At 35.9% G+C, this 14,141-nt stretch overlaps 1 long non-coding RNA gene across 2 annotated transcripts; it reads left to right on the top strand.

Annotated features, from left to right (window-relative positions):
• Positions 1–5,026: 5,026 nt before the first annotated feature.
• On the top strand, positions 5,027–10,629 carry LOC138756118 (uncharacterized). Of its 2 annotated transcripts, none has more exons than XR_011352767.1 (3): positions 5,027–5,106; positions 6,518–6,617; positions 10,552–10,629. It is a non-coding gene; the product is annotated as an uncharacterized lncRNA (long non-coding RNA). The 2 variants fall into 2 exon arrangements; XR_011352766.1 differs by lacking the exon at positions 10,552–10,629 and adding an exon at positions 9,773–9,900.
• The last annotated feature ends 3,512 nt before the right edge of the window (positions 10,630–14,141 follow it).

Here is a 14,141-nt window from a genome sequence, read left to right as displayed (position 1 = left end):
AGATTTCTGCCTCATAATAATGACACGATGATAGAACTGGGTTGAGTGAAATTAAGAAACAAAGTCTACAGGAATGTTACCAGTTCTCTCATAAGCTATGATTATTTCCCTAACTCAGTGAGACTCTAAGAATATCCATTTCCTGACTGAATGAGCACGTAAAGAAATTTTAAATTAATTATTAATTCAAGGCGTATCAGATATGGATTTCCATCTTGTATATGGATTTTGACACCCAGATAGTTATTAAATTTTCAAATACTTAGTAGGTATTCCAATAAACAACCATTATGCATCTTCACTTTTTGTGATAATCTATTATATTTTAACACACACACATATATATATATATATATATATATATATAAAGCCCTGATGGTGGAACTATTTATGGAGAACATGAAAAAAAAGCCAAATCAATTATTTTTGGCTTTTTCTTCTAAACTAAAACAGTTTTCATATATTCACTCAAACTCTGAAGCTCCTATGTGAAAGGAAAAATAATACATGCAAAGTGGCACTCGTGCATTGAATTTTAAGTATTCTATTTATGAGGATTTGATGCTATTTAGACAAGAAATGACAAAATATTTTAAATTGAAACAGAAGAGAATTGGTCAAGTTTCATTAAAACTGTAAATCTACTTTGATATGTTTTTCACATTTCACAGGTTTGCAACCTAGTTGTAAATTTTCAATGATTTTGATTAGCTTAAACCTGTAATAACTTTACCAAAGCTTTATTTGAACTCATCAGGAAGGTATCATCTTTATATACTCTACATATGTAGGCAGAAATTAACTTCTATACTCACTGAGATAATCAAACAGCATGTTGTTCTAAATAAAAAGTATTATTTTAAAAGATAGGAGAAGGTATTCTAATCAAATCAAATTAACCTATATACAAACTCTGTTCTCCTAAAATTACCTCAATGAGTCTGTTGTGTGGACCCAAACTGTAAATGAAGAACATGAGGCAAATGGTTTGTTTGTCTCCTGACTCTTGTTCTGAAAACTATTGTAATAAAAAAAAATCAAATTTGGAATAATATGACATTAGGCAAGACTCTGAAACAAAATGATTAATAATAAAGTATAGCTGGTCGTTGAGTAGACTTATTCCATAATATATTTGGTCGACAAGCATTTTGGGAGTTAATTTCTTTGCAAAACATACATTTTGAAGTAACAGCTCAAACCAATAGAAAGATCTAAGCACAAGTTTTATAATTAGATTTTGGCTTTGTGTGCCAATCATAGATTTGTCAACTATTCAGATAAACTGCATCCTTCCTTGAAGAAATATCTTTGCATGTACATTTGCTGACATTTACAAGGCTTCCCTGTGCTTAATCCTATCTTGTACTTCTGTATCCTATCGCAGCAAAGGGAGGTGTCAATCAAACTGAACAGCTATACCAGGACATTTGATTAATCACTGCAGTCAAATTTTGCCTTGATATCTATTTCCAGTCAGAAATATACAGTCTATTCTTCCTGTCATTTTAGGGTTTAATTATAATTTATTAACAAGCTGAAATGCATTCCAAATCAGAAATAAAGCCTGTCTTGGGAGTGATTTGATCAGGATCAGCTTTGTGCCCCAAAAGATGGCAACATCTGCTAAAAAAAATGGAATTTAGAAGACCATTGACATCCGCTGTTGATTCTCTGGATATAAGAAGCTTAAATCAAATGAGAGTTTGTGAAAGTCAAATTACTAATGGATTTAGCATTTTGACCAAGAGAATACAGTCACATTTTTCAGACACTCCAAGCCCTGTCCTCTGTCCTTTCTAAACTATCTTGCACCATGTGATGTATGAAAAAATAAATTTGCATAAGTTATTAAAGCATGAACTTATATTTGAGTACAAATTATAAATTTCAAAGGAAATATCCATTTAAGGCATTCCTTCTGAATAACATTTTTTGTTTATAATTGTGCCAAATTTTATAAATGTTTTCTCTTGGTTCAAAAAGGAAGTTGGTTATTCATGAAGTGTTGGTAGAGTTCTGGGCATGTCAATTCTAAACAGTAAACCTGTGCATGAAAAACCATTTTGATGGAAGCATATCTCAATCAGGATGGACAATTTTTCATGTTCTCTTTCCAACAGGTCAATTCAAAAGTAGAACTAATCTCGGTCTTTGAATCTATAATATATCTTCTTCAGTTGATATGAAAAACAACACATAGAAATCCATCAGTGATTAGAAAATGTTATGACTAGTTGTCCCTTGTAGTTATCATAATATTCTTTTCTCTCCCTGAAAAGAACAGTCAGCTATTTACTTCAGAATCTCAAATCATTTACAGAACATTCCCTATTCACACCTGAACCAGGGGTTCAAAATGTACACTAATTTGGGCAATGACCTGGATTTTGCAGCAAAAATAATAGCAAATCTATTATTGCTATTATCTATTAGCTCACCTCTGTTAAACAAAAAAGATACAACATCAGCTAGCACCTGAATATGCACAGTTGAATTCAGAGACCAGAATGACGCCCCACGAGTGATCCTGCTTCTTATGAAGTCTAATGTTAAAGGGCTCAGAATTCAATCACATCAAGGCCATGAACTTCAGTACATTCACTAGATACCTTCCAAACAGAAAATTAATGGCATTAAGTAGGCATGAAAAGTCTTTCCCCTCAAATAGATGGTGAAATGAAAACAATTTTAATTTAATTCATTTATATTTTAATTATTTTTTCAAACCTGTTAATCTAATTCTTCCATTCTTCTCTTTATTTTGTGTGTTTTACTGTTTCTTACATTGGAATTTGCACTTCCTGAAATCCATTGCCATGCACGTCCTTCATGCCATTGGGCTGCTTGCTAAGAATCAGGTCAAGGTGAATCCAACCTATTAGAAAGGGATAACCCCTGGCAAATATGGGTTTGAAAGTTGTCAGATCAGTGCCATAAGCAGATACAGTGAGGTTTTGTCAGAATCAATGCCAGGCAGACACAGAGGAGATGGAGATGAGGTCAAATTAGTACCAGGGTGGTGTGTCCAAATGGAGAGGAGTAAAGTTATCGAACAAGAGGAACTTCCAGCTCCATACTGGGCCCTTTCATGACAAAATCCCTTTATTCTGAAAATCCCCTTGTAAGAACCCCTCAAATGGAGAGGTTGGATCAGCTGTGACTTTTCTCCTTGGTGCATTAGAGGGTGAGAGGAGACATTAAAGAGGTATCTATGATCACAGGGGTCACAGATAAGGGGAATTGCTATAATAGTTCCCTATAAGAGGGAAATCTAAAACTGGAAGGCAGCGATTTAAGTTGAGACATGGAAGATTTAAAAGGGATTAAAAGGTATATAAATATGATACCTTCCATTTAAGATGAACCTTATTCACACAGAAGCTGGTGGATGTGTGGAATGAGCTGCCAGAAGACATTCTAGAGATTGGTACCATTATAACATTCATAAGATATTTAGGCCGGTGCATAGCCAGGGTATGTTGTGAGCAAAATAGGGTAAATGTAGGCAAAGGATATTAGCTAAAATAGACAACTTGGTCAGCATGGATAAAGTTGGTCTGAAAGGCCTGATACTGTGCTGTAAAACTCAATAACTCTGCATCAATATAACTTAATAACATTCTGAAGAATTGTTGCATGGGGAATTTACACAATTTGATATGCATTAGATGAATGAATTGTCCAGTAGCCTAAGTGTAATTCATGACCAGAACTACACAGCTATATTTATATAATGATGCATTTTGACCCACAAAAATCATCACTATTGTATTCGAAATATGAAGTTGAATTTTGAGAATCATATTATTTGGGAAAGAAAATTCCAAACTGATTAGTTTGGGGTGCACTTTTCCCAAGTGAATCCTATTGAATGGGCTCAACATTGTTTTCATTTGCTAAATACTTGATGATATGATCCTTTACATGCAAGAACATTTTCCTCCCTGCTGTTATCGGACTCTTAAAATGACTTCTCATTGGCAAAAGATGATGCCCCTAGCACTGTTTTATCAGTACCTTTCTTGATACCTTGCACTGCATTTGACTCTGTATCACCCTGAACTTGGTTTTTTGCACTACCTGCTCTAAATAAGTCTGAGCTAACTTGACTGGATAGCATGCAGAACAAAGTTATTACAGAAAAACCCCTAGTATCAGGCACCTATGGGAAATAATAGATGCTGGATGTGTATTTTCCAGTTTCTTTAGATTTACTCTTGCAATGCCGAATTAATACACCTGTATTAAGAATAAACAGTCAAAAAAGACACAAATACTATACTGTACTTACACTGAACAAACTTTACTTACATAAATATGTAAATCTTAAAGCACTTTTCTTTAATTTCAGTCATATTCTTTGAAAACATCTTACCGTTATTGCATCTGCAGGTTCATCATTCTCCAGAGAGCTGCCCAAAAGATGAACAATACCATTATAGGTAATTAACCCAGCTCCCCCTCCCCTTCAAGTTTACAGATAAAGCCTCTGTCTGGGGTGACTCTTACTATGCAGTGATCAGCAGTGAACAGCATCAACCAGCTCTTTATCCTGAGCAATGCCATTGATGTTTCACATAACTTTATTCAAACAGCTGCTATGGAGCAAAGCACAACCAAAGGCTCTCTGCTGGCTGATTATTTTTCTCCCATCTTCACCAGAGGTTCATGTGTTACTTTATAGAACAGTTACTTTTAAAATCCATATCTTTACCTATTATTTTATTCTTTATTTTAATTTTTTTTTCTCAATTGTTTTGCTGGTTGCTTGAGGCTGCTGGCTGCTTGAATTCCAGATACCAGTGGGTTTACTGAAATTGTATAATTGTAATTGTGACATTGTAGCAAAGTATTCTATACTGAGTTATTTATTTATATATGTATATATAGTGGAGTTGATGTACACCCTCTGGCATCTAGTGCAAAACTGACACCTCGAGGCTTGCATGCTGGGCTTATATACATCACTGCTTTTGTCACATGGACAGGAAGTGACATCAGCTGTGAGATCATCAGCCAAGATAAAAACCTGTGTCGGACGCAAGTCAATTTCCCGTGTTTACCACAGCACATCCGCCATTTTGGGAACCGATTCACTTGTTGGTAAGTGGGTCGCCCTAGCATCAATAATTCATTATAATAATAATGCCAAGGTTCATTGGAAAAGCCCATTAAAAGCCTATGAGTAAAATCTGAAGATCACTGTGTAGGGCTGATTTGCCATGAATGCAAAATCCAGAGTGGAAAGTGGTTTCAAGGAGGAGCTTTTTTACTGAAAGTAACTCTTAGGATCCAGTTAACACTAGTGAGGCTAATGGAAAATACCTTGTTAGATTTATTATTTAAACTGTTTCAGGACTGCTAATAAATGTCACTCAGTTTGGATAAAAACGGTTAGTTTCCTTCCCAAACAGATGTCACATTTTAGCCACTCTCAACTCTTATGGTCACAAGTTTGTCTAAAAATGTAAATTAGCTGCCAATTTTAAGTAAACAAGCCATAGTGATGGGTGATGTGGAATTAGAAATTTTATATAGTGCTTTTATGTGCATTGAAATACTTTTAAAACAGCATAAGCAGGGCATTACCACCATATCTGATGTCTCAAGCTTTGCTTGACATAAGCAAAGGTTCCATTGTAGTCAATATGATATCGTTAAAAGGCAGCTCTATTCAAACTAACTATTGCAAAACAGATTAACAGTTCCCACAATGATTCTGAGGAAGGAAATCAAGCAACATGATTATTGAAAAGCTAAGCAATGTTTATAAAATTGGTAATGTTGTGATGCAAAAGATGTCCTTGTCATGTGAACAAGATCGCCACAAAGTTCTAACCAGCAGTTTTAAAGAAGCATAATTTTTATTAAAATATAATGGGCAAATATTTTTTCTCTCTAGAAAAGCCTGCTGTTAATGTCATTTAAAATATTACATTCTTGCTATCAAACAAAATGAATTGTCAATTTTTTGTCACAAAGACATTGACCTTCCAATAGATGCTTATCATTTCGAATCAAAAATTGTACCCAGTAGATCAAACACATCATCAAAAAAACAAAGGGCATGACAATCAAGAAATAACATTTACAATGCAATGCAATTTAGTTATACTTATATATGAACCTTAATTTTCTAAATTTATGGGGTCCTTTCCTTAATTATTTTCAGAATTTATAAGGCTATTGGATCCCATTTAATTGCCTTTTCTTTCATGCATTAATGGAACACATATATGTTTAATCATAACTTCACAAGGGAAGAATTAGATTATTAGAATAGTTTTTGTTTTATAGAAATATAAATGTTTTATATATATATATTTGTCTCTTTCATAGGTTTACAGCTATTTGTTAATATACATTTACTTTCTTGGATATATATTCTTGTTATTACCTATGTATGAGCATATATAAACTCAGTAAAAATATGAAAAAGAGCTATCCTTATTTGGAACTAGGCCAGAAAATTCTTTTTTTGTTATGACAGAGTTGCTTTTTTGCTTTGATTTAGAGTGGGCCTTTTAGCCGACCTGTACTTGATGAAATACCCCCCAACTATGTGAACAGATGAAGCAAGCTCTCATAGGATAGGGGCTTTGGACTGTTCCAAGGTTGGTTCATTGTTACTTTCCATTTTGCATTCAATGTTGTTGCCTCTTCAAACAAAACTCTTCTTTTATTAGTGACTGCAGCATTAGATACAATGATATACAGTATTGTGCCCAGCCAGTTAAAATACTGAGTGTTCATAAAGTTTATTAATATTTTTATGCTTGCTTCTTTTTCCAAAAGGCAACTACAAACAAAGTACAACCCCAAACACATTAAGCCTTTTTATCTTGTCTCGGGTGCAAACAAGAGAAACAAATATCTAATTTGACTGAAGATTACCTGATATTTGAGAACATATATTTGGGACTATTTTACTACCGATCTATTGGATTATTTTAATCCTGGATAAAAATGTTAGCTTCTAATAAATTGACGCTATTCTTTAAATGAGCTGAGGAAGGCTACATGAACATTAGATGAAGAAATTATTTGACAAAATCTATTTGAAAATATTGCCATAATTGAATTTTGCTAAGACTTCAATTTATTTTATTTTTATAATTGGATTGCATGATAGAAGGAAAAAAAATGGATGTTGTTTTATTAATGTACCTAGATAGCTGAAAGACTCTCTTGCCTTAGTATAGTCTGCATAAATGGAATTTAATCAAAATCATGACAGAATTAAGTAGTTCTCTATTAAACTGTACAATTATTTTTGGAACGCTTTCTAATCTAGTCAACCTCCTCAACTCATCTGATCATCACCTCTCATCACCAAGAAGGCCATTTGCTGTCTGAACCCATTTTGACCTCTGGGGGAGAGGAAAAGATTTTCAATTAGACTGTGAATCAATTAAAACTTCAGGCACTCATCCCATCAACATATGAGGAATTTTGTTTGATACAGAGACGCCACTCATTGTGCCCCAAATGGTTTTAAATGTTAATCAAGTCAATGCAGGAAAAGAGCTGCCAATCATAGATGAATGAGTGCAGCCTGTTTAGTTTAATTGAGGCAGTGTTCTGTTTATTGGCTGACAGGGATGGAATTTAAAATAATTAAGGGTAAACATTTCAAGTTGCTTGTCTCGGTTTGTCAGGAGGTTTGAGATGCGAAAGGTTTTCTGAGTACTGAAATGTCCTTTTATAATTTAAGCTGCAAAAGATTCTTGGGCATATTGCCTCACAGTGGTTACAACACAGATACACATCCACCGCTCACACAATGCTATGAAAATTTACTAATAACAGCTCTGTCTATTGAGTTTAGGCACTTAGTTTGCTTTTTTTTAACGATTCCTTTTTAATTTCTCAATGGAAGACATTAGAGCTATTGAAGGAGACAGAGAAATAAACCTTTTGGTTTGCTGATAATTTTACTCTGTGGTTGGAAAGGTAACAGCAACCTTTGGTTATTTCTCTTTCCATCCTTTCTTTCCATTATTTTTGGTGATCACTGAGGCACTACTGATGGGGAAGTCAATTTGGCTCGGGGATCTCCAGATTTAAAGCAGAAGGTAAATCAGCCAAAGATTCTGCTTTAATTCAGATTCAATCACCCTGGATAAAATGTGTCCTGCATGATTAGATCTGAGCTTCCCTTTGCTACACTCTCACACTTGCTTTCTAGGCACATACACATGGAAACACACAAACTGACATATATCCAATGGATGAGCAAGTGGAAGCTAATGCCAATGTTTTTGAGGGAACATACTGGCATGGAACAAGGAACAAGTTTTCTGAAAGTAATAATGCAAGGTAAATAAATGGATCATTTTCAAGCTGAGAGGCTATGATAAGTGGGGTGCCATAGAGCTCAGTGCTCAGACTCCTGCTGTTTAGAATCTATATAAACCATATAACCATTTACGGAGCGGAAACAGGCCATGTCGGCCTTTCGAGTCTGCACCGGTTCACTAGAACAACTCCACTAGCTCAAACCACCCGCTCTCTGCTAATAACCCTCCAACCCCCTTACCTCCATGTACACATCCAACCTTCTCTTAAATGACAGAAGGGTCCCTGACGCAACTATCTCATTTGGAAGATCATTCCATTCCGCCACCACTCGCTGAGTGAAAAAGCCACCTCTAATATTTCTTCTAAAGTGTTGCCCCCTTACCCTTAACTCGTGGCCTCTTGTTCCAACCTCCCCTGCCCTCAGGGGAAAGAATCTGTTTATGTCTAGTCTATCAATGATTTAGATAAAGGATCAATATTTGCTGATGACATAAAGCTGGAGGAAGGACTTTGGGTGGGCTAGGAGCTGTGTGAAAGATGCAGAATAGCTTCAGAGGGGAATAGAGAGATGAGTAGAAAGGACAAGAACAAGACAGATGGACATGTATGGAAAAACAGGAGGTTGATCAATTTAGAAGAAAAGTCAAAGGTCATATAATTTTTAAATAATGAGATATTGAAGGATATTGGTGTTCAAAAGCCCCTGGTTGTTTCTGGGCTGAAACCACTAGAAGTAGGAAGAGCAAGCAATGTGACTCAATTGTACAGTTTTATTGCAAGGATTTGAGTGGAAGAGTAGAAACATCTTTCTGCAACAATAAAGAATTCTGGTGCGAGCACATCTGGAACAATTCTTTTTAGGAATGGTCTCCCAAGAGAAGGGTGTCCAGTGAAGATGCACCAGGTTGATTCATGAGAAGTAGAAGTGAGATTAGGGAGACGGGATAGATTTTTTTCATGGGTTTAGAGAAATTAGAAATATTCACAAAGAAAGGTACAAAATTCTTAGGGGAAGAGGACAGGATAAATGTGGAGTTGATGTTTCCCCTCGCTGAGAAGTCTGACTCTTGAAATAGGTTAGCATTTGGAAGAATGATGAGAAGAAGTTAATTACATTGGAACATGGTGAATTTCTGAAATTCTCCTTGTGAGAGGATTTTGGAAGTTTAGTCACTATGTATCATCAAAGAATGAACGGTCATATTTTTATACATTGAGAGACATAGGGTTAGTGCAAGAAAATTCTGCTGATATTTTTTTTAAATGAGTCATGAACCTACGTAATAGTACAGTGGTGAATGGCTTACTCCTCTGTTCCTTAAGTTATTTGTTTAACTGATGCTGTTGCATGAGTTAGTACATTGATGAATAAAGCAGCAAGGAAAGGACTAGACGTCAATATGTTGTAAATGGGAAAAAAATGAGTGTACAAATAAGATGGTAAACCTATTTTGTTTATTCTTGACAGTGTTGCCTTTTTCCGAATTATTTCCATGCAAGCTGTTTTTGACAGTCAAATGACAAATATCCTGATGCAATCTCTGAGATGGATCCCACACCATGAAATGATACAAAGAACACAATGATACGAAAAGCTTTGCAAAGATTGTTTCATATATTAGTGAGATCTGCTTAAGAATGTCTTATTTAACTACATCTGGCTGGGAGTTTTTGAATATTGAAGAATCATTCGGCTCAGGAAAACTTCCCATCAAGTTTTATTCCAATAAAGAGAATATGTTTGCAGAGAAAGACAAGAAATAATAACTTTTACAATGCAAGGTAAATAAAAAGAATGCACACCCAGCAGGCAACAATGTTCACGCACTGATCACATTAAAAAGAATGAAATTACAATTATTGGGAAACATAGGTCCTATGTCTCCACTTAATTTAAATAGGTCCCTGTGAGTCTCCAGTATAGCCATGTTAAATACATACGTATTACAACATTTATTGGTTGCTACGGATTGGCAAATTCAGGTGTACTATTCTGTACTTTAAGATCAGAATTTAATAATTAAAGACTAGCATTTGAAAATAACTGGATGATCAAAATAGAAAGTTAAACAGTTCTAGTTTCTCAATTCTTGGCTTAGAGGAAATATTCAGTGATTGAACTATGTTATTCCTCATGAAAAATTCAACATTCTTCAAATAAATAGAAATAATTTAAGAAGGCATTCATTCTTATGAATGCATGGTAGTTTTACAATCTATCTTTTTATAATGTTCTTTGTTTAACAGAATCTTAAGAGGTACAGGAAGCCATAATTTTTATACTACCATGCACAGGATGGTGTCACAGCATGTTTTGGATGGAAGGTAATGAGCTAAAAGAAGTTTAGAAAGAAACTTAAAAAAAAAAACAAAGTCCTGAGCTATTTTCTACACAGGGAGAAAAATATACAAGACAGGAGTTCCAAAGCATGTATCATGCTTAAAGTGGTAGTTAATAGGATAAATCATTCTATGGATGAACCAAGGGTGTTTGTGTTGCATCGAGCTGGTAGAGTGGAAGTGTGGGTGTTGTGGTATAAGATAAATATGATTAGATCTATAAATGTAGAAATATGAGAATAAAATGCATTAAAAATAAATGAATACCATGGACATTGTGCATTAAATGATGCTTACCATCCCCCATCTCCAAGTAATCAGCTACTGTAATGGATATTGAATGATGTGGTAAAAAGAGTAGACAAATGAAAGAAGGCTTTGATTAAACTGAATGGTTCTCTAATTAAATCGCATCTTGAATGGTGCTCACAGACAAAAAGAGAGACTAACTCTCATCATCAGAAGGCTGAACTATGAGAAAACAATGGAAAATATGAGCTTTAAAACTTCGAAAAGGAATTGCTGAAGTTGTCAGCATAGTGAATTGCATCAAAAGGATAAATTTTGAACATTTGGAACCCCATACAGAATAGAACCAGCTCAAACAAATAGATGACAAATGTTGATACAAATCACTTCACATCAAAGGTGATCAGCACATGGAATAGAGTAGAGTAATGGACCAAACAACTTCGGCATAATTGAGGCTACAGCTAGATGTTGTGAAGGAGAAACTGATTATTTTATATTGAATGAATGAGCTGAATGGTATTTATGATTTGCCTTTAGTTTACAATAATATGTAACAGGATCTAATCTTGGAAAAAGTAACAGGATCCAAAAAATACTTTTACAAACCAACATAGAAATAGACCATTACAGCACAGTACAGGTGCTTTGGCCCATGGTGTTGTGCCAACTTTTACAAACATAGTCAAAAAACTAAACCTTTCCTACCTCATAACTCTCTATTTTTATTTCATCCATGTGCCTGAGTCTTTTAAATTACCCTATTGTTCCAGACTCCACCACCAACCCTGGAAACTCTTCCAGGCACCCATTATTCTGTGTCAAAAAGCATACTCCTGACATCTCCCCTAAACTTACCACCCATCATTTTTTACAGGTGTCCTCTGGTGTTTGCTACTCTCTCCCTGAAATAAATGTCCTAGATGTCTGCCCTATCTATGGCTCTCATAATCGTGCAGACCTCTATTAAGACACCTCTCATCCTTCTTCACTCCAAAGAGAATAGCTCTAACTTTGCTAACCTTGCTTCATACATGCATTGTCCTATCCAAGCAACATCCTGTAAATCTCGTCTACACCCTCTCCATAGCTTCCACATCCTTCCTGTAATGAGGTAACCAGAATTAATCACAATATTCCCTTTGGTCTTACTAGAATTTTATAGTGTTGCCACATGACCTTTTGAATATTGAACACAATCCTCTGACTAATGAAGACCAGCATATTATAATCTTTCTTATCAACCTGTAGGGCTATCTTGAGAGATCTATGAATTTGGATCCCAAGCACCCTCTGTTCCTCCACACTGAAAAAAAATCCACCATTAATCATTTACTCTGCTTTCATGCTTGACCTTCCAAAATGCATCACTTCACACTTATCCAGATTGAATTCCATCTGCCACATTTCCACCCAAATCTGCATCCTGTTGTAACCTACGACAGCCTTCTACACTAACAACACCTTCAAACTTCTTGTTATCTGAAAATGCTATCTGCCATTTTTCTGCCCCACTCTGCATCCTGTTTATATCCTGTGGTAATCTGTAAAAACCTTCAATACTACCTGCAACACCTCCAATCTTCATGTCATCTGCAAACTTACTGACCCATCTCTCTACTTTTTCATTCAGGTAATTTACAACAATCACAGAGAGTGGGAGTTCCAGAATATATCCCTGCATAGCTCCATTAGTCGCTGACCTCCACACAAAATGCATTCCATCCACTACTGCCCTCTGCTTTCTATCAGCAAGAAAGTTCTGAATCCACGCAGCCAAATATTCATGGATCCCTTGTCTCTTAATTTTTTGAATGAGTCTACCATGGGGGGCCTTGTCAAATCTATAAGCACCTTATCAATCTTCATCAATTTACTTTACCTCCTCAAAAAACTCAATTAGGCTCATGAGGTTTGTCCTACCCTTACAAAGCCTGTATGATAACATGGTCCAACACATATCCTGACCTCACCTTGACCAAGATCCCTCTCTCTGGTGAACATTGAAGCAAAATAATTAACTTAGGATGTTATGAATATTAACTGTGATTAAATACTTTGAGAGGTTGGTCATGGCCTCTGGTGAACACTGAAGCAAAATATTAACTTAGGACTGCTATGAATATTAACTGCGATTAAATAGTTTGAGAGGCCGGACATGGGCAGAATTAACATATATCTAAGCAAAGGTCTGGACCCACTGCAATTCACCTCTTGTCACAATCGCTTCACAGTAGACACAATATCACTGGGTCTCCACTCGGCTCTGGATCATCTTGAAAATAGAACTTCATACCTACGGCTGCTCTTGATCGACTACAGCTGAGCCTTCAACACCATTATTTCCTCAGTGCTGGTCAAGAAGCTACAAACTCTGGGCTTCTGTAACTGGATCTTAATTTCCTCATCAGAAAATCATAGTCAGTACGAATTGGAAAGAACGTCTCCTGATTATCAATGCAGGAGCACCTCAAGGATGCGTGCTTAGCCCACTGCTCTACTCATTATACACCCATGATTGTGTGGGCAAACACATCTCAAATTTGCCGATGATACCACAGATGTCAGCAGAATCACAACTGGCAATGAGGAAATGTACAGGAGAGAGATAGATCAGCTCATTGAGTGGTGTCCTGCCAACAACCTTGCGCTCAACATTAGCAAAACCAAGGAGATAATTGTGGATTTCAGGAGGACGAACACTCAGTGGTACAAGGACAACTTCTTGCCCGCTGCCATCAGATTCCTGAATAATCAATGAATCAAAGACACTGCCTCAACTTTTGTGTACTATTTTTTTTGATTTATTTATGGTTATAAAACTGGTTTATAGGAATGTTACATTCTGATGCTGCCACAAAACACTGAATTTCATAACTTGTTCATGAAAATAAATTCTGATTCCCCTATCTTCTCTGCCTCCAGGCACATGTCATCTCATTTATTCCAAGCATCCCTCCCATCATCCTCATCACCCTTCTGTTCTTCATACAATGGAATTGATGCACTATCAATAACTCAAAAGACTAGAGTTACTTGAACCAGAGGCTTTTATTTACAATAAACTTGAAGGTCATCAAGTGACCCAGGCTTTCTGGGGAAGGGTTATAGTGTTGGAGCCTTTATACAAGGTCAAGAGGGAGGAGCAGAATGGGGTGGAGCCAGATTAATGAGTGTACAGCACTTCACCACAGGAACACCATGTTTTCCTTAATTCTACTAGCCAAAGTCTTCTTGTTCCCAGTTCT

This window comes from Narcine bancroftii, chromosome 3 (assembly GCF_036971445.1).
Source record: "Narcine bancroftii isolate sNarBan1 chromosome 3, sNarBan1.hap1, whole genome shotgun sequence".
NCBI lineage: Eukaryota > Metazoa > Chordata > Chondrichthyes > Torpediniformes > Narcinidae > Narcine > Narcine bancroftii.
Note: the sequence above shows the minus strand (reverse complement) of the source record. Positions and strands in the feature narration are given on the sequence as shown.